We start from the raw sequence: 24746 nt of genomic DNA, 5'->3' as shown, positions 1-24746 counted from the left end.
TTTCTCTCGCCCCCTCTCACTGACCTCGTTTCAATGCCAGACAGCACAGATGGGACAAGGGTGGCAGGTGGGAAGGCAGGGATCTGCGTCTTCTGGAGCTGGAGACAGTGAGTGGGGGCTCCTTCCTGGCACTGCTGGGAATCGCTGAGGTGGTGACTACGATCCCCTCAGGTGCCTCTGTCACCTGCCCTCTGATTCCACGCCTAGCACAGCACCCAGAGGAGGACGTGCTCAGAAGATAAACTTGAAGATGACAGGCAGCATCAGCATCTGTTTGTGGGAATTTGGAGGGAAACACACCGGGGGCCAGAGTGGAGGAAAACAACTCTCCTATTCGCCACTCTGTAAACTGGTCTGGTGGGAGGGCATTTTCGTAAAACTGATAAAGTGGAGGAATTTCTTCTGCAAAAATTGCTGGTGTCAGGGCACAGAGATTCTAAGGCGGGGATTGTGAACCTCAGCACTGGTGACATTCAGGGCTGGATGGTCCCTGTTGTGGGGACCGTTTTGTGCCCTGTAAGAGGTTTAGTAGCATCCCGGGTCTCTACTCACTAAGACCAACAGAACATCCTCCCCAAGTTGTGACAGTCAAAAATGTCTTCAAGGATCACCAAATGTGGGGGAGGGGGCATGGGGGGAACCATCCCCAGTTGAGAACCAATGTTCTAAGGGTATTATTGCTGAAATGAGGAAAACTAAATGCCCATGACAGGGGTCTGGTACTGTAATCATGGTTAACATGATGACTCTGTTAAAAAGAACAGAGCTCATGAGCAATGCCAGCTACATTCAGGTGCTTTGTACATACAAATTTAACCTTCACAGCAGCCCTCTGGGGTAGGCACTTTTACTATCTCTATTTTAATGAGGAAACTGAGGCACACAAGCGAAATGACTTGCCCCTATCACTCAGTCAGGAAGTACAAAGCTGGGACACGGCCCCAGGCAGCCTGGCCACACCACCGCACTGTACCACACGGCCTTAGAGTTAGGCAGACCTGAATTTGGGTCCCTGCTCCCCCACTTTCTAGCCTCCCGAAGCCTCAGTTTCCTCCTCAGTGCAATGGGGACAACAGCAGTGCTTCCATCACAGGCCCATCAGGCCCATTCGGGGAGGGGCTTAGCACAGCACCCAGCCCGTGGAGTGGGTCCAGCCACTTATTAACAACAAAACACAACGCAGCCATCCTGAGCACAAAAACCACCTCGCTGTGCCCACGCCGAGACCATAAGCATTCAGTGACAAAGGCTCACTGCACAACAGAACTCGCAGTGTCACCCTCTTCTGAAACACAAACATGTACACACATCATCTCAACTCTGGGATATGCTTATTTTTTCACATGCTGACATTATAAGATTGATATGCACCTCACGATCCAGGTATAAAATTCATCTAGAGCATTCTTTTCAGAAAAGCAGTTATGGGATCAATAATGGATCTTACAGAGCTCAGTGTCTTAGACTTCAGGACATGAGGAGGTATGTGTTTAAACGTCACATGCATAGAACAAACAAAAATCAGAAGGAAATGTGGCAAAGAGCTAACAGAGACAGAAGAATGAGTGTGGGAGCCAAGGTGGCCTCAGGAATCAAACCCAGAGTTTCCCATCAAAGTACTGATCAGGCCCGATCCCACTTAGCAGCCAAGATCAGACAAGACTGGGTGAGCCCAGGGTGGTATGGTCGTAGACCAAATGCCAGAGTTTCAACCCTGGCTCTGCCACTCACTGTGGGACCTTGGGCAAGTCACTCTCCCTTTATTGTCCTCAGTTTCCTCATCCAAGGCTGTTGGGAGGATCTGATGAGTTAATCCACATAAAGTCCTCCGAACAGAGCCTGAAACAGCAGCTGCTCAACACATATTAGGTATTATTATTATTATTATTATTTCCCCTGGGGGGGTGGAGATATGGGGAACTTCACTTCCTACACTGTATATTTCTGAATATGTGAATTTTTACCTATTCCGCCTCCTTGGTGAGAAGGTGGCATTAAAGGGACTTTTTTTTCTCTTCAACACCACACACTCCCCTCACTTGCCCCATCTGTCTACTTGGAGCAGGTAGGACTGGAGGCAGGATGAAGATGTGGGCAAGCTGCAAAAGAAACTGGGACAAGAATAAACACCAGAACAGATTTCCTTCTCTTCCCTGCCACCCCCGAAACATACCTTCCCCCTCACGCCACCCAGGCCCTTACAGCACCCATGAAAATCACATCAAATAGTCTAGTCTGCCTGGCCATGGGCTCCAAACACGCCAAGAGCTGCGTGCTGCAGCCAGCGGGATCCTCCAAGCACGGCTCTGAGCCCACCCCTCCCCTGCTCAGGACCTCCTCCCCAGTGCCCATGGATGACGTCCAAGGCCCTCACAGAGGCTGCCAGGGCCCATCTGCCTTGGCCCCACCCCTGCCTCATCGGTCAGCTCACCAACACACACAATTCCCCTCTCCTGGTCCCTTGATGACTCCTTGCTCTCTCACCCCAGGACCTTTGCACATGCTGTTCCCTCTGGCTAGCACACTGTTCACCCATTACTTGCCAAATCCTCCATTCCTCAGGGAAGCCTCCCCAGCTGTCCCCTCTCCCAGGAGTGGCAGACATGCAGAGCTCAGCCTTGCCTTCCCTTCCCCTCACTAACCTCTACTGTGCCTAGCCACCTACACCATTGTCTGGGTAATGTTGCCTCTCCTACTGGACTGGGACCTCCACGAGGCAGGGACATAGTCTGTCCGAGACCCATGTTCCCAGCTCCTCCCCAAAAAGGGCCAGGCCCAGAGCTTTAGTTCACCCCAGTGGGGGGGGGGGGGCGAAGAGCACCACAGAGCACCACAGCATCTGTGCTCAGAGTTCTGCCAAGTGAAGGTGAAACCAAAAATCCTCCAGTCATTCACCCCACAAATATGGCACCAACTCTGTGTCAGCGAGGCTTTGCTCACCAGGAATGTAGGAGTAACCAAAACAGAACTCCTGCCACTGGGGAATTTACGGGGGGGGGGGGGGGGGGCAGCAAATTATACAGTATATCCGAAGTTAACAATATTATGAAGAAAATCAACATATGGAGGATTCGGTATATGGGAAGGGGAGCAAGGGTTTCTGATTTTACACAGGACAGCCAGAGAAGGGCTCACTGAGATGGTGACATTCGAGCAAAAGCATGAAACAGACGAGTGAGCCACATGGAGACCTGTGGGAAAACGTCCCAGGCAGAAGGAGAGCGGGGCCAGGGTGTGGCGAGCATGAGGCAGGGCAGAAGTTGAAGGGGGAGAGGCAGGAGAGAAGGAGTGGGCAGCCTGGACGGGCAGGGCCTTGGGGGCACCGTAAGGGCTGGGATGGGGAACTGCAGGCTTGAGGCAGCCTTGGGATGCCATGGAAGACCCTGCCCCCAGGGCGGGGATGGGAGTCCTCAGTGAGGCAGAGGCTGTATCAGAGCCTTCTTCTCCAGGAGTTGGCCCCAGAGTAAGTCCTGAACACTGGCCTGACACTCCCACCAGGAGGACCCGCATGTGACAGATGAGAAAACTGAGGAGAGGAAGGATTCAGTGAATACCCACAGCCAGACAGCTAGGACACAGCCGAGCCTGGACTCCAACCATCTTGAGCCCCTTCCACCTCCCTCTGCCTTTGCTCCCGAGATGGAAGATAGAGCCACCTTCTCCCCAAGTTCCTCCTCCCACCCCCACAGGCCCTCCCTTACCTTCACAACTTGCACACCCACACCGAGCAGGACCCCTCCAGCCTGGCTGAAGGGCACCTCCCTCACACGCCTCAGGTTGCATCACCATCGGCCTGCCTCCCCCACCAGGAGTTTGGAGGCAGCGCCCTGTGGCAGGAGTCTCCACCTTATCCCTAGGGCACCGAGGAGCAAACAGGCGGGTCCAACCACGGCCACTATTTAGTGAGAGCTCACAAAGTACCAGGCATGGATAAATGTTAACCTTCACAGCAATCCTATGAGGTAGATGCAATCACTAACCCCATTCTTCAGATGAGGAAACTGAAGCCCAGAGACAGTCACATGCACATGGTCACACAGTGAGTGGGTGCAGGAGATGAGCCACATCTAGAGCAGAACCACCCCATAGAACTTTCCATAATGATGGAAATGTGGTTGCTGAACATTTGAAATGTGGCTAGTGCAACTGAAGGACTGAACTTTCATTTTAATGAAATTAAATAGCCACACATGGCCAGTAGCTACCATACTGGAGTGCAGCGCTATGGAACCCCTGCTAATCCAGCACCAGAAGCCTAAAGGCAGGAGAGTGGTGAGGGTGACTCTCAGGCTCAAGAGGGGCCAGATCACCCCAACCTGGCTGGGAGAAGGTCCCAGCTATGCCCATCCCTCCCACACCCCAACCCAGCTCACCCAGAGAGCTGGAGCAGAATTCGGAGGCCCAAATTCACACCTTGAGTCAATTCAAATCCTGACCCTATCCCTTCCAGGCTGCACAGGTCACTTCTCTGAACCTCAGCTTCTCTGTCTGCAAAATGGGATCTTAATACTAATCTGGCCAAGCATATGTTTGTGTTATCTCAAAAGACCATTTTTTCTGATAACCCTGTATTGTCACGGGAACCCAATTAGATGTGCTCCATGCACAGCTGGGGACAGGGCCAGTGCTGGGACAAACAGGCAGCAACTACACAAAGGCGAACTCTAACCAAGGGCCATCTCGAGCCTCACACAGATGGAGCCGTGGAAGTGGCAGCTTATGTTAATACTATCACCACTTGGTTATAAAGGAATCATCCAGAAATATCATCTAAATGAAAACACTGCTAAAAAAACAGACAACCCAAAGATACCTCCTCTCACCCCCAGGGCCTCAGGACACCAGTTTTGAGAAGCTGGGCTCCAGGGGACCCTGTCTCCAAAGCAGGATGTGGCCTGCTCCTTGCCATTCTCCATCTCCTGGCCACCACCCGAATCCAGCCAGCTCCCTCCCCTAAAGCCCTCAACTCCCCAACTCCCCTGTGTCCCTCCTCTCTAGGATAAAGTCTTGGCTCCTCCCCACGGCCCAGGTCCTGGGCTCTGCCACCCTATGACCCACACTCCAGTGACACTGGCCTGCTCTGTCACCACCACATCCAGGTCTCCCTGACCTCAAGGCCTTGACTCGTGCTGCAGCCCTGCCCAGCCACACATGGCAGCTAGATTCTGTTCCCTCCCTCAGCCGTGCGGAGCACAAGCACTCACACGGCAAACGCTACTTCTCTGCCACCTCTGATACACTGGGTGCCCTTCACTGGCATCCAGAACTACACATGGCACACAGTAATGATTCAATAAATATTTGGTGACAGAATGGAATACACAAATGACCAAAAACAGCCAAGGGCTCCACTGGAGCCAAGGCAGTGGGGAGGGGAGTGCCCCCCACCCTCCCACCTCTGGGGAAGGAAGAGCCAAGGCCATGGTGTCAGGAGGTGGAGAGAGGCAGCCACACCCCACTCCTGAGCAGGCACTGAATGCAGTCATCCCTGGACCACTGAAGCCTACTTTGTGCCAGCTCTGTCTAGAAGAGACAGCAAGAAAGAAATCATTAAGACCACAGTGACGACCCCAGTATCAGTCAGAAGAGGAGCCAGTCTTAAAAAGGCAGACTCAACCCCAGATAGAGCTGGGTTCAAATTTCATGTCTGTCACTGACTAGGGGCAAATGCAATAACCTCTCTGTGCCTCTGTGTCCTCACCTGTACAATGGGGATAGTAGCCGCACAGGCTCCCAGGGTGTGGCGACGATGAACGCGAGCAGACACCTTAAACTCTGGAGCAGAGCCCGGCACAGAGAGGCCACTCTGTTAGAAACTCACAATAACAAGGACGTCCTATGCAGCTTTCTATGCCTCAGTTTCCTACCTATACCATGAGGATGGTAACACGGCCCTCCTCCCAGGATGCCATGCAGGTTTACAGAACTAACATGCACCCAGCAGTGGGAGTGACTCTCATTCCTGGTGGACGGGCCCCACCGCTCTCTCCCAAGGCTCCAAGCTTTGAACCCACTCTGCCAACCAACAAGCCCAGGCTGACTACCCCCTAGGGCCCCTTCTCTGCTCTCGGTGCCTGTCAACCCCAGCCTGGCAATCTCCAGCAGCAACAGCTCAAATCTGTCACAACACATCTCGGGAGGCCTGTGCTTACTAACACAGCAGCTCCCCAAACCGTCCCCATGACCCACTCGGCAGGAATGTTCCCACTTTCAGCGGGGCAAATTGTACCTCAGAGAAATGAAATAAGGCCCCCAGGGTTCCACACAAACAAGAGAAGCACCACAAGCAGGGTTCTCACCTGTGTCAGCTGTCCCCCACCACCGGGTCACTAAGCAGTCTAGGCTGGGTGAGGCAGACCAATGACCCACCAGACAACGTACTTGAAACCAGCCTGGGGAGCAGAACAAGGGAGCAACAGCCCTCCCAGTCCATTCGGAAAGGGCCCACGAGGTGGCAAACCAAGGCAGGCTAGGATTTCTGGCCTCACCCTTAGAAACAACATCTGCGGATGAGCTTCTCAGGCAGGATGGCTGAGCTCGAGGAACTTCCTGCAGGGACCCGTGACATGTAGTCTCCTCTTGGCCAGCTCTGGCTTGCTGTCCCTTGCTGGGTGCACCCAGAGCACCCAAGCCCTGCTGTGGGTGCCAAGTTGGCAGTGGGTCCTGCCCCAAGAGGGCCAGGCTAAGATCCCACCCAGCGCCCCTCCCACGCTCGCTCCCTCCCTCCTGGTCCTGCTCCCAGGCTGTCTCCCCCAGCTGGGCCTCTCGCTGCTTGGCTGGCTGTCCAAAAGAGCCTGCCACGGAACCACCCCACCGTGCAGCCCAGAGGCCTGGTGGTTGAGGGCCTTCAGCAGAGCTCTGGGAAAATGAGGAGAGGCCCAGGGAGGGGTGTCCCTGGGTCCTCCAGAGCCTTGGAGATCAACTTCGAAAGATACTCCTTTCCACACCCCCCATCCCAGGGGACTTCTGGAGACCCCAGGAAGTTTGCTCTAAGAGGCTCTGCTCTGTCTAGGAAGACGCCCCAGCACAAGCCTCAGAAAAACTAATGCCGTGGCTCCTGTTACTGCAGCAAGCCTTAGCGGTGAGGCTTGTGGGTGAGACTGGAAGTGACCCTGACCAAGGGTTGCTGAGCACCTTCGTGTGCGCGGGGGAACTCTGAAGCAGCAATAGGCTGCCCAAATTCGGAGCCCGGCCCCAACACTTCCTGGCTGGGAGACCCAGCACAGGTTACAGAGGCTCTGCAGGCCTCAGTCCTCACCACTGTAAAGTGGGACTCAGAGATGACGACTCCTGGGTCTGAAGAGTCTGCACCCAGGTCCTCCCATGGCTCCTTCATGGCACTCCAGTCCCTGATCACACATCACCTCCTCAGGGAGGCCCTCCCCGATTGTCCAGCTATTATAAAATATAATGACATCCCCACACTCTTTCCCTGACCCCTATTTATTTTGCCTTTGTAACATCAATCACAACCTGACATCCTGTCATAGGTCTGTTTGCCGGGCACCTGTCACAGGCCTGGACTTTCAAATTCTACAGCAGTGCCAGGAACGTCACAGGCCCTTCAGACCCACAAGTGGAGTGGAAGGCAGAATCAGAAAGTGCTGTTTTCACCAGGTATTACTGGTAAAATTGCTGGTCTGCATTGTAATTTGACATTAGCCCAGCTGGTTGGGTTGGGGAGGGGTGGGCAGAAAAATCAGCCCATCGAGCTTCCCTGCCTCTCTCCCTGAAGGTAACAGCCACGGGCTCTGGGGAACACAGTATGAAAACCACAGAAAAGGGAGGCCACCACTGGGCCTTTGCTGGTTGTAAGGCAGTGATTCTACTCAAGGGGAAGTGGGAGGCATGTGAAACTCCTCGCTCGGCGCACCCAAATCTACCCCACCCCCAGGCAGAAGGCTGAGAATGTCTCATGGCAAGCAGTCACCTTCTAACACCCTAAATCTGACCAAGGCCACTCTTGAAGTCTAGAGGCTCTGAGGGACCCAGCCGCTGACCTTGCCTCCTGCCCCACCGCGCGGGCCTCTGTGCAGCCTGTCCCTGCACCTAGCCAAGCTCTGTCTCCCTTTGGACCTTTGCACTGTGGTTCCCTCCACCTAGGAGGCTGTTCCTTCTCCTCACATCCCACGGCTGCCTTACCCTGCCAAACTGCGATCAGCTCAGAGGCCTTCCGCACAGCCACCTCTAAAGCAGTACCCGCTTAGTCACCTGACTGAATTCACTGCCCAGTGCCTCCCCGCTAGCCGGCCCCTTGTTATTCACCTGTTTCAGGTTGGACTCCCTTAGCTACACAACGTAGGGACTTTGACGAGTACACCGCCATATCCCCAGCACCTGAGGCAATGGCAGGCACACAGTATGTGCTCAATAAATGGCAGTGGAGGAATGAAACCCTATCCTCAGCTCCGCGATGCCCTCAGGATCAATCCACACCTCTCACCCAGGCCTACCTGGCCCTGCGCAGTGCTGCGGCGGAGCCGACTCCCCCTACCCATGCCCACCATTCCTGCCACTCCCCTCCCAGGGTTATGGTGGAGATGCAATACACGCACAGAACAGAAGGGTAAATAAAGCACACAGCCTGACATCGGAAAAGGATCTTGAATGTCTACCTTACAGGAGTTCAGGGAGAGGGAGGGGGCCTGGGAGCCCCACTTGTCAGTTTTTCCTTGATTGTATGTCTCCCCCTCTGTTTCTGCATCTGGAAAACAGAGATGCTAATTTTTGCCTTGCCCTCTTCGTGCTGTTCTCTGACAAGGTTCTCTAAACTGGCAAGACAAGGGTCTTCAAAGTCCTAGCAGAAATAAGAATTACAGACCCGGTGCAATGGTTCATACCTATAATCCCAGCACCTAGGAGGCAGGAGGATTCTTGAGGCCAGCAATCTGAGACCAGGATGGATAACACAGTGAGACTCCACCTCTACATAAAAATTTAAAGGAAAAATATTAGCCACGTGGTCGCACACACCTGTGGTCCCAGCTACTCAGGAGGATTGCTTGAGCCCAGGAGTTCAAGGCTGCAGTGAGCTATGATGATGCCACTGCACTCCAGCCTGGGCAACAGAGGGAGACTCTATCTCTAAAAAAATAAAAATTAAACAAATTTTTTAAAAAATTACAAATTGCTAAGATATATAGAGGGCTCCCCACACTCCTCTTAAACAGCGAGGTGTTTCTGGGAGGCCGCCTATTATGCCACACAGCTGTGATGCTTTCCACAAATCAGCCCACTTAACCGTCACAACAGCCCTATCAGATGGGAATTATCCCCATGACACAGATGACAAAATGAGCTCAGAAGGGTTGAGGGGCCTGCTCAAGGTCACACAACCAGAGAGTGGCAGGGCTGGATTCGAACCCTGTGCTCTGAATTACTTCAGTGCAGTTCTTTACAGAAGCTGGAAACCAGAACATCGAAGTCCTAGATCGCGGCAGACGGGCTGGATCATGAGAGGACTCATGAGAGGACAGGGGTGAGGGAGGCCTGATATCTTGGTCCCACAACATAATCGTGACCACCAACTGAGACTTACACAGCCTCAGGTACCGTTCCAGGAGCTTCCCTGGATTAATTCATTCAATGGCCACAGCAGCTGGAGGTGGGTGCCCGTCTGAGACCATTGTACTGAGGTGAACGCTGTGGCCCAAGGTCACACAGCCAGAACATGAGAGCACCAGAACTCATCACCATCCTGCCTCTAACACAGGTCCCTGGTAGCTGTGTCACTCCCTGCATGGATCTCTTGCTGTTTTCTACTCCCAGCACACACCTGCTCAGGGTTAACAGATGCTCTGGCTCAACTCTGAGGAGTGACCAAGAAAAGTTGGACTGGCTGCGGGAAGAGGTGCTCACGGCAGCCCCAGGCCCGAAGGTGAAGGGAAAGAAATGCCCAGGGCATGGGGCAGAGGTGACACAAACCCACTCCAGCCTGGGACCTAGTGAGCAGAGATTGCATGGCACTAGGGGCTCACTAACCTAGGTTTAAACCCCACCCTGGTCCCCTAGGGTCTGATAATACCTGGGATAAGGAAAGCAATTCTTCCTCTGAGCCTCAATTTCTGACTCTGCAAAAATGACACAAACACCATATAAAGGCCCAAGCCTGGGGCTGGGCACAGAGTATACGCTCACAGATGAAAGCCACTGCTCCAGTTACTCGTTGACAAGAGGATCACTCTGAAGCCAAGACAGACCAAGGGCTCACATCACAGCTCCACCACTTCCAGCTATGAGGCCTTGGGGAAAACATTTCAATTGACAGCAAGTATCTCAGTCTTCTCATCTGTAAAACAGGTATCACACTTCTAACTAGCTCATAGGACTCTACAAAATAGGACTAACCACAGGTATATTTTGAGACTTAGGAGGTAAGGTCATGCACACAAAAGGTCTGTCACGTGCCTGGTGACTGCTCGGTAAGCACTGGGTATCCACTAGCTCTGGAAACAGTTTGCCTCTCTGCGCCACAGTTTTCCCATCTAAAAAGGAGATCGTAACAACAGTATTTACCACTCTAGAACTCAAGTATTCGGCAAGTTTATCTATGTGAAGAATTCTGAACAGTGTATGGCCCACAGAATGCACTCAATTAACGTCAGCCATCACTTCTGTGATTATTGTTTTAATTGCTGTTGTTAACCCCCTCAGGCAAACCCTCTAAAACCTGGCAGAAGGAAAGGACCAGAGGACCAAACCCCTAGGGGAGAAAAACCCTACAGAGCCACCACTGCCTTACATAGACTCAGAGACCTTTCTCTCCAGGAGCCATGACCCATGGAAGCCAGTGAGCTTGGAAGCCACTGCTGCGGATAGGAGGCAACCACTGCCCCCTCTGACCACATCACCAGCCCGGGTCAGCTGGGTAAATCAGGGACTGCAGCCAGCCCTCCAGGAACTCCAGACCCAGGGCAAAGGCTACAAGGCAAGCAAGGTCACAATCTGGCTCAGGGAGCAGGGGCACTGGCCACACACACCTGGGACTGGCTACTCCAAGCACCAGCCCAGCGACCACAATGAGAAACCAGATCCACAGAGAGATCTGACTGTCCCAAGCCCTTCAGTGTAGCCTTCCACCCCAGGCTGGGCTGGGCCAGAGGTACCCCCCTCCAAGTCCCCTTGGCCTATGCAAAGAGGAACAGCTGGGAAAACAGCTCTCAGCCTCACTGCGAAGCCAACTGTTATTGCCTGGTGGGGAGTGTAAACACGATGTGTGGCTGAACTGGTAACCGGGAGACACAAACAGCTTCATGGCCAGGGATGGAGGAGCCTGCAGTGCGCTGTGTTGGTTCCTGGCCCCTTCATTCCCACTGCTAGCCAAGGTCAGGTCCGGACTGAACTCCTGCTGCTTCTCTGGGAGGGAAAGAGTGGACAAGGTGGAAAAGCAGCCCCCTGGAGGCCCTAATTACTCCAGCCAGGACTCTTGCTGAGCCCCAAGAGGTCTCTAAATGAGAAGAAGGGGTCCTCAGAATCCTAAGGTTCAAGATGTCCCCACCCACCTTGCCCCAGGGGAAGAGGTGTCACTGCAAACACTTCTTCCTCCCAACCCTTAACAAGCCGGTCCACGAGCACAGCTCCTCAAATCCAAGCTCAATACCCTCTTCCCCTCCAAATATGGAGCATAAACTTCAGAGAACTTCAGTGACTTCTAAGGCACCCTTTCCCTCCTACTCCCTACAGAAGGAAAGAATTTGTCAGAGTGTGTCCTACACACCTTAAAATAAGGCGAAATAATCAGAGAGGGTTCTGGAGTCAAGAGTAGGCAATCCCATGGTTCAAAGCACCCCTGTGATACCCCCCCTCCAAAGTCATTAAAGTTTCAATAAAGGGTGAGCTCACTATAAACCCCTATACATCAAATCAGGAAGCAGAAGCCCCTCCTCATCACTGGGCATCACAGTACTCCCAAAATACGCCCCTAACCACTCACGGAGGCCTGTCCCACCCCCTCCCAGTCCGTCAAAGATAACAAACATCACAGCCCTCCTGATACAGCGCTCCTCTACGTTGTAAGGATGGCTCCCCCCAGCGCCTTGGTGGTATAACCCAGACAGCCCTACCCGGGCCGCACTTGGTACAGCCCCCACTCCAGAAGCCCCTACCCCTCTAAATACACCACAGGAACGGCCCACACAGCGCCACAGAGGTACGGCCCTTTACACTTCATACGGCGCTGCCCCTCAATGGTTTAGCCCTCGCACACCAGGCACGACCTCCCCCCAAACCCCTCCGGCTCAGCCCCCAGCTCGCACACGCTCGAGCCTGTGCTCCCAGCCCCTCGGTGGTTCGGTCCTCGCCCACTTGATAGGTCCCCCCCGCCACTTCAGTGGTACAGCCCGCCGCCCCCGCCCCCGGCCCCTCAGGGCTGGTCCCGCCGCCCCCGCTCAGCCACCCCCACTCAGTTCCGGAAGGGGGGGCTCCAGGTCCGCCGTCCCCACCCGGCGGACATGGTACGGCCCATCGCGGCACTGCGGGGGGCCCGGACGCGACCATCGCGGGAGGGGGGAGCGTTCGGGGACACGCGCTGGCGCACTCACCTGTCACCGGCGGCCGCCCAGCGTCTCCGGCGGGGCTCTACCCCCACCCATTGCCACGCTGCGCTCGCTCCCGCTCCTTGTATCTCCTCGCGGCAGCTACGGCGGCGGCCGGGGCGGCAGCGACGCCTTCCCAGAGCCAGGCCCAACGGCTCGCGCGACGCGGCCCCCCCGCCCCCTCCCCCCAGCCCCCGCTCACCACCCCCTCCCACCCTCTGGCCGGAAATACCGCCTTCTCCTGCCACAAACAGGAACTGACGCATAGAGAGCGAGCCGTGGACTCGGAGAGCGCGAGAACGCAGGCGCAGGGCAGCGAAGGAGGCGGGCTCCCAGCGGGGCGCCTGCGCACATTAGGCAACTTGGGGCTGGTGTGAGCCTCGCTCCGGCGCGGGACGGAAAGATAGGATGGCGCAGGCGCAGTGGGACTCAGCCGCCTGCTTTCCCCAGAGGCTGGCCGCGCTCATTGTTTCCCGGCAGCCCCAGGTTGTTATTTACAAACGCTTTGATCTTGTTTTACTCCGCTCGAGCCTTTACTCCTGGTTCTTAGGCTCTTAAAGACCCAGGAGCGGGACTTAGGAGGGGTTTCCGTTTCAGTGTGTTCGTCATGGCTGAGCTTAGGTTCTGAAGCCACACTACCCCAGATTTGAATTTCCTCCTTGCTGGTGACTGTGGGGAGAAGGCTTGACCGTTTTCTGTGCCTCGGTGTCCACATCTGCAAAATGGAAACACTCATAGCTGCGTCACTGGGCTTTTGGACTATTTTTATGTAAACAGAACGGTTTTTATCAATTAGTCTATGATTCCAAGATACTAATGCCACTTGCTCATCATATATATTCAAATGAATATGGGATATAAATTTTTCTGTGATGCAACATGGACTGATAAAGGCATTAAAATCGCCCTGCAAGAAAAGAGCTTTGCACAGATCCTGGTCGGTATATTAGCTGGTGTACTAGACAGCTGTTGAGACTTCTGGCTCCCAGTCCTTTCTCTCTCTCATTGGTTGGGAGGGGATTGCTGCCTTCTGAATGTGGGTTCCAGTCTGCCACATAGCTTGGCAAGTTTGCATGGGTGAGAAAAATGCCTGGCTGGGAGTTGAATCCTGAAACGTCAGTCTGTGAAAGTGTTTCACACAAGTCCTGCTGAGGGCTGAACCTTAGTTTCCCCAGAGGTAAAGCTAGTGCTGGAACTAGCCCTTACTTAATTGGTTTCCAGCTTGGAACTCACCACTCTGTATTCCTATTTCACCGTCTTCCCCCGTCAGTCCGTATTGATAACTGACCAATGCCTACCCCTTCACAGCCCTGATCATTTTAGTCCATTACTGTCTGGTGACAGGTCTGTCTCCCCCACCATAACAGGCCCCATAAGGGAAAAGACCAGGACTGTCCCAGTTGTCACTGTGTACCCAACACTGCCCAGCAAAGGTTCCAACACAGATTGGGCTCTCAGGGATATTTTTGTTTCAAGAATTAGCCCTTCTGTTGTAATCTAGACTCAAGGTTACTGGGACCTACCCTCTTCAGTCCTGTCTTGCTGAACAGCTCACAGCCTGTTCCCGCTACTCCCAAAGTCTCTCTGAGCTAACTTGCATCCCTGCCCCTCCTAGGGCACATGATGAATTACAACACACTGAGATCTCAGTGAACCTCCCATATGCTCCTTGGAGCCCTAGTAGTCAAGGGTCAAACTGTTGTAAGACTTACTACACATGTATGTATACGTAAAGTACAGTGAAACAAAACTATCACCAAATGCCATTTACCGCTATGTATGATGCACTCTGATATTTAACATTCTTTTTATTTCAATTCTGAAACCCTGCTAAACTCATCTTCTGACCCACTAATGGGCTGTGCCTTGCAGTTTGAAAAACACTGGTCAAGGGGGTAAACAGCATTCACTGGCTTTGGAGATGGGTAAGCCCAGGTTCTAATCACAACTTTCCTGTGTCCTTGTGAAAATAATTTTACTTCTCTGTGCCTGCCTTTCCTTATTCTATTAAAACAGTATTAATAGCATTTATTTAGCAATTGTTACGGGCCAATTTCTGTGCTGAACACACTCCCACCAATGCTTTCCTGTTGCTATCTACACAATAATCTTGGAGGTTAAGTATAACAGTAAAGGGCTTGCTTAAGTTCCCAGGAAAAGTTAGGGGTGTGTTTTTAACTCATATCATGCTGGAAAATGGAGAAGTATTGGCCCTATTTCTGTGCTCTATGTTGCTTTGGCAAATGGCCTTGTTATCTTTTGGGGGCCTCAGTCTCTCAATTTCAACATCAAGGGTAATTGAGGGAGCTCAGGAGGCTGAGGCGGGAGGATTGCTTGAGGCCAGCAGTTTGAGACCAGGCGAGGCAACATAGTGAGACCCTTCTCTAAAAAAAAAATAAAAATAAAAATAAAAAAATTATCTAGTGTTACAACTACCTGGAAAGAAAAAGAAAAAAATAAAATAAATAAAAAATAAAAAAATTAGCTGGGCATGGTGGCACACACCTGTAGTCCCAGCTACTTGGGAGGGTGAGGTGGGAGGATTGCTTGAGCCCAGGAGTTTTGAGGCTGCAGTGAGCTATGGTCCTGCCACTTCACATCAGCCTGGGCAACAGAGGGAGACCCCGGCTCTAAAAAATAATTTTAAAAAAGTTTTAAGAAGTGGGTAATTGAGGAGAAAATTCCCTACAACCCCAAATCATTCTCTTCCCTCTAATCTATTCCATGAACTCCCTACCCATAATTATAAATATGGGCTGCACATGTACTTTTCTGGGGAGAGTGGGCCAATAACTTCTCATCAGAAGCTGCTCAAAGGCCAAATGATTCAGGAAAAAAATGATTTAAGGATCCTTCCCTGAGGGATGAGGAGGACATCTCTTCAAAGCCCTCTTCTGTCCCCAGGGAGCAGAAATCAGGCCCTGGAGTCCATTTCAACCCTTCTCGCAGAGATTGGGTTCTCAGTGGTGACTGGACAAGCTGTAGAGACCAGCCACAAAGAATCTCCTAACAGCTCCAAATGGGATAACTTTCACTCTGTCCCTACAAGGTCTGGGGGTCTGTTCCTGATAGTGGTGGATGAGTCCATGGAGAACAGCCCTCCCTTCTGTGTGGGCAATCAGGAGATACAGCAGGAAGAATCAGGATCCCCTTTCTCATCCTAAGCAGTGTGTCTTAAAGGAAGAAAGTCTACAGCATTGATCAAGTTCTCAAAGAAGTCTAGAACGATTAAAGAAATCATTTTTATTTTTTATTTTAAAAGAGTTTCCCATGTTATAAAGAAATGTTGAAATAGTATCTTTGATTCCCCAGCCAGAAGTTACAAAGCTACCCCCCCCCCAACAAAGATGCTACTGTTTTGGGACGATCCTTTTAGAGTAATGTTATGTTTGGCAGAAGTACAGATAAGCCTCAGGGAATCTGCAAATGTTGGTTCCAATTTTTTTATAAAATATGTTTGCAACTCTATAAAAAATTTTAATAGAAGACACCATGCACATTTAATTTTCTAATACATCAGAGATTCTCAAAACGTTTAAGTGGCTGGGCTAATGCACCTTTGTGCGGACCTTGGAATGAAGCTTTTTCTACTCTCAGTAAGATCAAACACCTTATTAATCTGCCTCCAATACAAAGATGGCTTCCCATCCCATGTGGAATAAAAGCCAAAGGCCTTACCATGGCCTTCATGGCCCTATGTGAGATGCCCCTGCCTGTCTTTCTAACTTCATCTAGAGCTACTTTTGCCCTTGGCCCATGTTCCAGGACGCTAATCTCTCTGTCCCTCCATAAAGACAAGCCTCAGTGCATTAGCACTTGCTGTTCCTTCTGCCTGGACTCTTAATGTCCCTATCCTGATCTTCGCATGACAGGCTTCTCTTTTCTTCTCTTTCACAACTCAGTTCAAATCTCACCTCTTTGGAGCTTTCCCTGGCCACCCTGAGTCCCAAAGAGCTCTGCTGTCACTACCTGTTTAGCACGTTTGAATTCCCTACCTAGAACTTAAAGATATTTTTGTTGTTTATTTTGTAACTGTCTTCCCCCAAACCAGAATATAAATTTTTCCATGAGGATAAAGACCTTGTCTTGGGCAACCCCTGTATTCCCAGCCCCTAAAAGAATGCCTGTGAGAGTTCAGAAAATGCTACCCCAAAATATGCCACTTTGGTATGCTGATTACTTCAAACTGAGGGCACATAGGGGAATAGCAAATGCAGGGAGGGCTTTCTCTGAACTCTAAAAGGAACTCAACTGTCATGAGTCCCCTCTCCAGGAATCTTCTCAACCAGGGAAAATGAACTCAGATCACAGGAGAGGACAGTGGAAGTTGACACCACACCCAGACAGTCACCTATTCTTCTGATGGCTGCTCCAAGACAACTTTTCTTACCTGACTTTCAATCTGCACAGTAAGACCCTTTCTTCACCATACAGTTTCTCCCCTTGCCCTCCCACAACTTATGTGGCCACCACCTCCCAGAAGCCCCAGCCAAGCCCCTATTCTTTCCTGTAGCTCAGGATGCTACATAAACTTCAATCATCTGACCCTTCTTTGAATCTCTTATTTTGTGGACTCCATGTGTATGTACGTAATTAAAATGGGTTTTTTCCCTCCTGTTAATCTACCTTGTGTCGATTTAATTTGTAACCCAGATAAAGAACCAAGAAGGGTGGAGGGAAGCCATTTTCCACTCCCCTACAGTTTCTGGCACCCAATGTGGGGCATCCTTCACTGGCTGGGACACTGTTTGCTCCGGGCTGCTGCAGCTGCAGGATCCTGGCATCCCTGGCAACACTCTGGCCACAGGTAAGATTTCTTACCGCCTCAGGCTCCCAGATCTCTGCAGGTCAAAAATGAGAGTAGTAAGAATCTCTTTTTCCCTTTCTAATTTGGATTAGCAGGAGAAAACATGTATAGTTCTTATATAATAGCTCTGGTGGGGTTTCTTTTTTGCAGGGGAATGTGAGTATACTTATTTTCTGATTTCTTCTCTCCCAGAGATGGTCATGTGTAATAAAGAAGAGAACCACAGGGCAAGAACACAGGCACAGGACCTTATAAGCCTGTTGTTCAAGCCAGTCCCACAGACTGGTAAGTTCATAGTTCTCACCAGACCGGCATCTGTTTAGACAAACTTTGCTGTGGGTCCCCAAGACAAAAACCAGATGAGATTCTCCTTCTGTCTTGTTTTGTGTCCTGAGAGCTTGGCTTTTCTCAAGAACACTCTCTCTGGTCCCTGTCAGCTGGGGAGCACAAGAGTAGCCTTGCATTGGGCAGCCAGTCCCATAGGCTGGAAGCCTACGACAGTAAGTGACAAACAGCATTCTCTTTGTCCAGTTGTGCAAGCTGTCAGGGGAGTTTGTCTTAATGAGAGGTCACCTTTGTCATCTCAACCTGTGACTGCTTGGTCAGTGTTGGGAAAGTCCAATCCCAGTAGAGCCTGCCTGGTGTCACAGATTAGCAGGTCAGTGGCTGGAGGAACCCCACGTGTCCATGGGAGACTGGAGACACCCTTTACACAAACACTATCCTTAATGCCTGGGACAACAAGGGTCTTTGTTTTCTTAGCCTCTCTGGGAGTGAACTTTTCATATCATGGGGGATGCATCTTCGGTACCCACTTTGGGAATGCCATGGTGTTCTAAACTTGGAAAGTTACCTCTGGGTCTTTCCATAAAAAGGCTTATTTGTTTGAGTTGCTTTTGGATTAAGTAAATTGGCTATATTTAAAAGAGAAAGAACATCTTTTAGAGAGCACTTGTGGGAAGATCAAGGTGAGAAGAGGAATAAAGTGGTATAACAGGCGGGTCGTGATGGCTCACACCTGTAATCCCAGCACTTTGGGAGGCCACGGCAGGAGGATCACTTGAGCCCAGGAGTTTGAGACCAGCCTGAGCAATATATTGAGACCCCATCTCTACAAAAACCAGGAAAATCAGTTTTGGTCATAAATCACTTGTTAGATATACCTTTGGTTTATATTCAGAGCACGATAGGAACTTTTTTTCTAAGCCTTCTCTCCTAAGCTAAAATGGAATTATTACTATAGAAAGAAAATGGTTTATTAAAACATTCCAAAGAGAAACAGCTTTAAATCTAGAACAGAGGCTGGGTGTGGTGGTTCATGCCTGTAATCCAAGTACTTTGGGAAGCTGAGGCAGAAGGATTGCTTGAGACCAGGAGTTTGAGGTTGCAGTGAGCTATGATGAGACCACTGCACTCCAGTAGCCTGGGCAACAGAGGAAGACCCTTCCTATGTTAATTTAATTGGTAGCCCAGCCAAGGAACCTAGAAGGGTAGAGTGAAGCCATTTTTCACTTCCCTATACAGGCACATAGTTGAGACTTGGAGATCAAAAAATACTTGTTGCTGGCTAGGCGTGGTGGCTCACACCTGTAATCCTAGCACTCTGGGAGGCTGAGGCAGGAGGATCGCTTGAGGCTAGGAGTTTGAGACCACCTCGAGCAAGAGCAAGACCCCATCTCTACAAAAAATAGAAAAATTATCTGGGTGTGGTGGCACATCCCTGTAGTCCCAGCTACTTGGGAGGCTGAGGCAGGAGGATCATTTGAGCCCAGAAGTTTGAGGTTGCAGTGAGCTACAATGACCCCACTGCACACTAGCCCAGGCAACCGAGCAAGACCCTCTCTCAAAAAAGAAAAACAAACCACAAACAAACAAAAATTTGTTGACTGAATGTAGTTTTGATTAAGAAGGTTAAAGCTCTGTACTGGGCTGATTTTTATTTCAGGTCTGAATTTGTCTACTCATGAAGAGTTGAACAAATAAAAGAATCTCTCAAACTTCATTGAAGAATTCCCACATATCCAGGCACAGTGCTAGAACTGTATGCATCACCTTGTTAAATGTTCCTGCAGACAAAAGTCTCCATAAAGCGTATTTTGCACATGTAAATATAGGCTCAGAGAGGGGAAGTCTCTTGTGAAAGATCACACAGCCAGAATGTTGTGAATCCCAGATCCATTCCCAAAGATATCTCAGGCCAAGCCCTTGCCTTTACCCACAGCTCTGGACTTAGCGGTATGGGTCCAGATTTCGAGATACAGCAAAGTCTCATTTTTTGCTAAGTTAATGCATGTGGATTTGAAACAACAAAATCTTTAAAACATGGTGTTCCATATTAGGAAAAACTGAGATACTACCACCCAACTTTTTTTTAGGTCATCAAGAAGAGAATAATTAATTTCACAGCTGCCATATAGGGTGACTTATAAATTCTATTCATGTTATTGCCACAAGATGGCGCCACATTAGCTGTTCATCCCTGCAGAAACCCAGTTAGGGCTTGCAGGAGGCATCAAGTCTTTCTCGAGCAATGTAGGAAATCATTGCGCTGTTACTTCAACGTTCGTTGTTTAAAAGGAAGCTCTAACACGACACCTAAATACAACATGTGATCCTGAATTGGATTCTGAGCCAGAAGAAAAAACAGCAATAAGGAATATTTTTGGGACAACTGATGAAATTGGAACATAAATTGTGGATTAGATAAAAGTACCCTATCCATGTGAAATTTCTTGATTTTGATAGTCATACTGTGCTTATGAAAGAGAATGTTCTTTTTTTTTTAAGGTGGAGTCTCGCTCTGTCACCTGGGCCAGAGTGCCATGGCATCAGCTTAGCTCAAAGCAATCTCAAACTCCTGGGCTCAAGCAATTCTCCTGCCTCAGCCTCCTGAGTAGCTGGGATTACAGGCACGCACCACCACACCCGGCTAGTTTTTCTATTTTTAGTAGAGATGGGGGTCTCACTCTTGCTCAGGCTGGTCTCAAACTCTTGACCTCAAGCAATCCTCCCGCCTCAGCCTCCCAGAGCGTTACGATTACAGGTGAGTGCCACCACACCCAGCCAATAGAGCAGGGTTTTTTTTTTTTAAAAAAAAGCTATGTACTAATATAAAATGATCTCCAGGATATAGTAAGTGATAAAAGCAAAATGTAAGACTATTTTATATGCAACTCTCTTAATGAAAAAATACAGTTACGTTTGTAAACATACAGAATATTTCTGGAAGAACACATAAAACGCCAGTAACACCGATTGCCGCAGGAGAGGGGAACCGGATGACTGAGGGAATCACGGTAGCAGAGACAGTTAGCATAAAGCATAAAGAATAACACAATGAACCCTGTGTGCCCCTCTCCAATCACATCCCACCCATCCCTGGAGGGAACCATTATCCTACATTTGGAGTTTATCATTCCCATGTATTTTATACATTTACTACATTTTAAGTATCCCTAATCAATATGCATTATTTTGCATATTTTTTTGAGACAAGGTCTTTGTCACCCAGGTTGGAGTGCAGTGGCACAATCACAGCTCATTATAACCTTGAACTCCTGGACTCAAGTGATCCTCCCACCTCAGCCTCCTGAGTAGCTGGGGCTTATAGGTACTACAGGCAAGTACCACCACACTTGACTAGTTTTCAAATTTTTTGTAGAGAAGGGGTCTTGCTGTGTTGCCCAGGCTGGTCTTGAACTCCTGGCCTCAAGCAATCCTCTTGCCTCGGCCTTCCAAAGTGCTGGGATTATAGGCACCTGGCCCATTTTGAGTATTTTTAAACTACTCATATTCTCCTGCACTTTGCTTTTTTCACTCAGTGTTCTCATTTGTTCATATTCATATGTGCACTCTAGTTCATTTTCACTGATGTATAATATTCCACATCCAATACATAATACAAGTATAGCCAATATTGATGTCTAACTCTCCAAGATGGCCACAACGAGAATTCTCATCCCACATGCTCTTCTCACAATGAAACGCTGACACTCCTCTTACTGAGAGGTGGAATCCATCATGACTCCTTTGAATCTGAGTGGGTCAATGACTGCGGCACAAGTGAAGCAATGTGACTTCCAATACTAGGTTAGAAAAGGCAATACTATTTTCTCTGGCTCTCAAGAAGCTCCCTCTTGGAACATAGCCACCCACACAGAGAAGCCATGTATAGGCATTGTGGCTAACAGCCCAAGCTGGGGCCCCAGCTAAGTGCCAGTATTGGTTAGCCACCAGATCTGTGATAAAGCTTTAAGAAGAGACCAGCCTCAGCGACATCTTACTGCAACCACATGAAAGCCCCTAAGTGCTAACAGCCTCATTAAGTCCAGGCAACCTCCAAGACCATAGAGATAATAAAATGATTGTTGATTTAAGCTGCTGAGTTTCTGGATGATTCATTATACATTAGATAACCAGAACAACTATGCCACAATCTGTCCCTTCTCCAGTTGATGGATATTTGGGTTGTTTCCAAATTTATGCCATTACAAACAGCATTTCTATGAACATTCTTACAAACATCTCTCTGTATGTATGTGGAAGTTTCTCCAGGGTATATTCCTAGAAGAGTAATTGCTGGGATGGAAAGTATATCATCTTCACCACAACCTACCGAACTATTTCCACAATGGTCGGTACCAACTTATGATCCATCTGCAACCTTCCCTAACACATGAGACTTAAGATTTTTGCCAGTCTAGAGGGCAGTAAGTAGTCTTATTGTATATCCTTTTGAAGTTTGAATTTTGTAGTATTTGCATGAATTAATCCAAAATATGCATTTAAACATATGCTAATAAGTTACTGCTTTTCTGTTTTAAACACACTTTATATATTGGGGTTCCATATTAAGATTTCATTTTTTAAAAAGGAGATGTTACTCCAGTAGCAACAAGCACATCTCATGCCTAGGTCTTGGTTTCTAACACTGTTCTGCTATGAAAGAAACTGGGCTCCTTGGAGAAATCGCTAACTCTGGGACCGGGGCAAGAAATATACACAAAGAGCCTGGAGTGCTCTGTAGGGTCAGAAAGTAAGGACATGCTAAAAAACCAAAAAACAAAAACACCACACCACAATGAGGGTATAGCAAGTCACAGGGACACAGGAACCAACTGAAAAAGCTCCCAATGGCCAAAGCCAGATTCACGTGAGCAAGAAAGTTAAAGTAATATTGGATTATAACCCAAAGTATAAAATACATTATCCAAGAGTCAAAATTGATTAAAAAATCAATGACTGAATAAGTTAATAAATAGGGAGCAGAGACAAATCTCCCTTGCAGAATTCCAAATAATTTGTTTAGGTACTTTGCTCTCAAGGAGGTAGAGCATAAATCCCTCAACTCCTTACGTGTGGCTGTGCAGAGTGACTTCCTTTCCAAGAACATAATATGTAAAAGGAGAAAGAAGAGTAACTTTACAAAGTGGAAAACTAGACAAACAGGTGATCAGGGTTAACATGAACAGTGATAAGTCATGTTGAGAGTGTGTACCCTTGATATGGTGTGATCAAATGGCACTTTACTCTTGAGGTCTTCCTCCAAAAAATACGTAACTCCTGGGCTGGGTGTGGTGGCTCAGGCCTGTAATCCCAGCACTTTGGGAGACTGAGGCAGGAGGATCACTTTGAGGCCAGGAATTCAAGACCAGTCTGAGCAACATAGCAAGATCCTATCTCTACAAAAAATAAAACAAATTAGCCAGGCGTGGTGGCGAGCACTTGTAGTCCCAGTTACTCGGGAGGCTGAGGCAGGAGGATCACTTGAGCCCAGGAGTTTGAGGCTGCAGTGAGCTGTGATTGCACCACTGCACTCTAACCCAGGCAACAGAGCAAGACCCTGTCTCCAAAAAAAAAAAAAAAAAAAAAACCAAAAACCAAAAAACCCCACGTAACTCCAGTCTAATCATGAGAAAAACATCAGATAAATTCCAGTTCAGGGGCATCCTATCCCTGATAAGTACCCTTCAAAACTATCAAGGTCATCATAAAAACAAGGAAAGTCTGAGAAACTGACACAGCTAAGAGGAGCTTAAGGAGACAAGGTAACTGCTTATTTGTCAGCAAAAATGTTTGACAACATAAATGTAATACGGTGTCCTGGATGGGGTGCTGGAACAGTAAAAGACATTAGGCAAAACTAAGACAATCTGAATAAACTATGGACTTTAGTTAATACTAGTGGATCAATATTGATGAATTGTAACAAATGTACCATCCCAATGTAATAGGGGAAATTGGGTGTGGGGTATAAGGTAACTCTCTGTACCATCTTCCCAACTTTTCTATAACTCTAAAACTATTCTAAAAAATAAAGTCTATTACTTAGGGGAAAAGAAAAGTTTTCCCTGAAGTTTGTGAAGCCCTGATTTGGAGTTCACAAAGCAGGTTATAAGGAAATGTCTCCTTCCCTCCAGGGCCCCGTCAGGCCCTCAAAGGCAGTCCTGCAGGAGCAGCGCTTGCCAAACTAAGTCAGGCCAGATCCTCAAAGGAGGGGTCAAGGTTGCTGCAGCTCAACTCCCGGCTCCTCTCAGCAACACTGGAGGAAGGCTGAGCCTGGGCTGGGCCACGCCTGCCGGGTACTGCAAGTTCTCATCTGGCTTTAGTTTCCACTGGGGTGAGCAACCAGAGGAGTAACGTGTCTGGAAGGAGACCTTGTCCCAAGACCACCATCCACACAGAATCGTTCTGCTGGGTTGCTTCAGGTCTGGCCCTGGGCTCACTGCACCTCCCTTTCCTCACCTGTTCATGGGATGGGAATAGGAAGTCCTTGCCTTTCACGGTGTTGCCCTCACGATTCAACAAGTCCATCAACTTTAGCAAGAGTTTACTTCATACTTCCTGGCACATAGGAGGTGGTTGTTAGCTCTCAGCATCCCCTGACCCAATTCCTCCAATGGTCTCCAATTAGGAGAGCCCGACTTCTTTTCATTCCTTTATGAAATGGGGTGGTCGCTGTATAAATAAATCAAATGCCAATAATCTTGGGGGAGAACTAGTTCAGATTTGCTACTGACCCACCATCATTATTTGCACTTAAATGATATAATTGGTTCTCTTCAAATTCACCCCTGAATTGATTCCCTTTGTGAAGAAGGTTTCATTATAATTATAGCAAACTATTTGTAATAGCAAGAGATTGGAAACAACCTGAATTTGCTTCAAAAAGGAACTGGATGTTAGACCGTTAATACTCATGTGTGTACTACATGTTCCTCTGCTTTATGTTTGTATGTATTTATATGTGTGTGTGTATACACACACCCACACCCTTTGGAAGGATTACACAAGAGAGCAGTGACATTGGTGGTCTCTGGGGAGGGACTGGGGGCTAAGAGACATGGGAAGACACTTTTCACTGTAGAGCCTTTTGTATCTTTCGCATTCTGAACCACACGAATGTA

The 24746-nt window shown here is 49.2% G+C and overlaps 1 protein-coding gene across 5 annotated transcripts in view; it reads right to left on the bottom strand.

Moving 5' to 3' along the window:
- The window catches only part of AKT2 (AKT serine/threonine kinase 2), a 47482-nt gene extending 34735 nt beyond the window's left edge, over positions 1-12747 (bottom strand). The window contains exons 1-2 of one of the 5 annotated variants that reach the window (XM_045531994.1): positions 10025-10256; positions 8841-8925 (exon numbers count right to left, since the gene is read on the bottom strand). The gene's annotated coding sequence lies outside the window, so the exon portion shown is untranslated. Of the gene's footprint in view, positions 1-1964; positions 1988-8615; positions 8678-8840; positions 8926-10024; positions 10257-12539 lie in introns of those variants that run through there. The other 4 variants (XM_045531993.1, XM_045531998.1, XM_045531997.1 and 1 more) reach the window with 4 other exon arrangements.
- Between the last annotated feature and the right edge of the window lie 11999 nt (positions 12748-24746).

The sequence above is a fragment of the Lemur catta genome, chromosome 19 (genome assembly GCF_020740605.2).
Source record: "Lemur catta isolate mLemCat1 chromosome 19, mLemCat1.pri, whole genome shotgun sequence".
Lineage (NCBI taxonomy): Eukaryota > Metazoa > Chordata > Mammalia > Primates > Lemuridae > Lemur > Lemur catta.
Note: the sequence above shows the minus strand (reverse complement) of the source record. Positions and strands in the feature narration are given on the sequence as shown.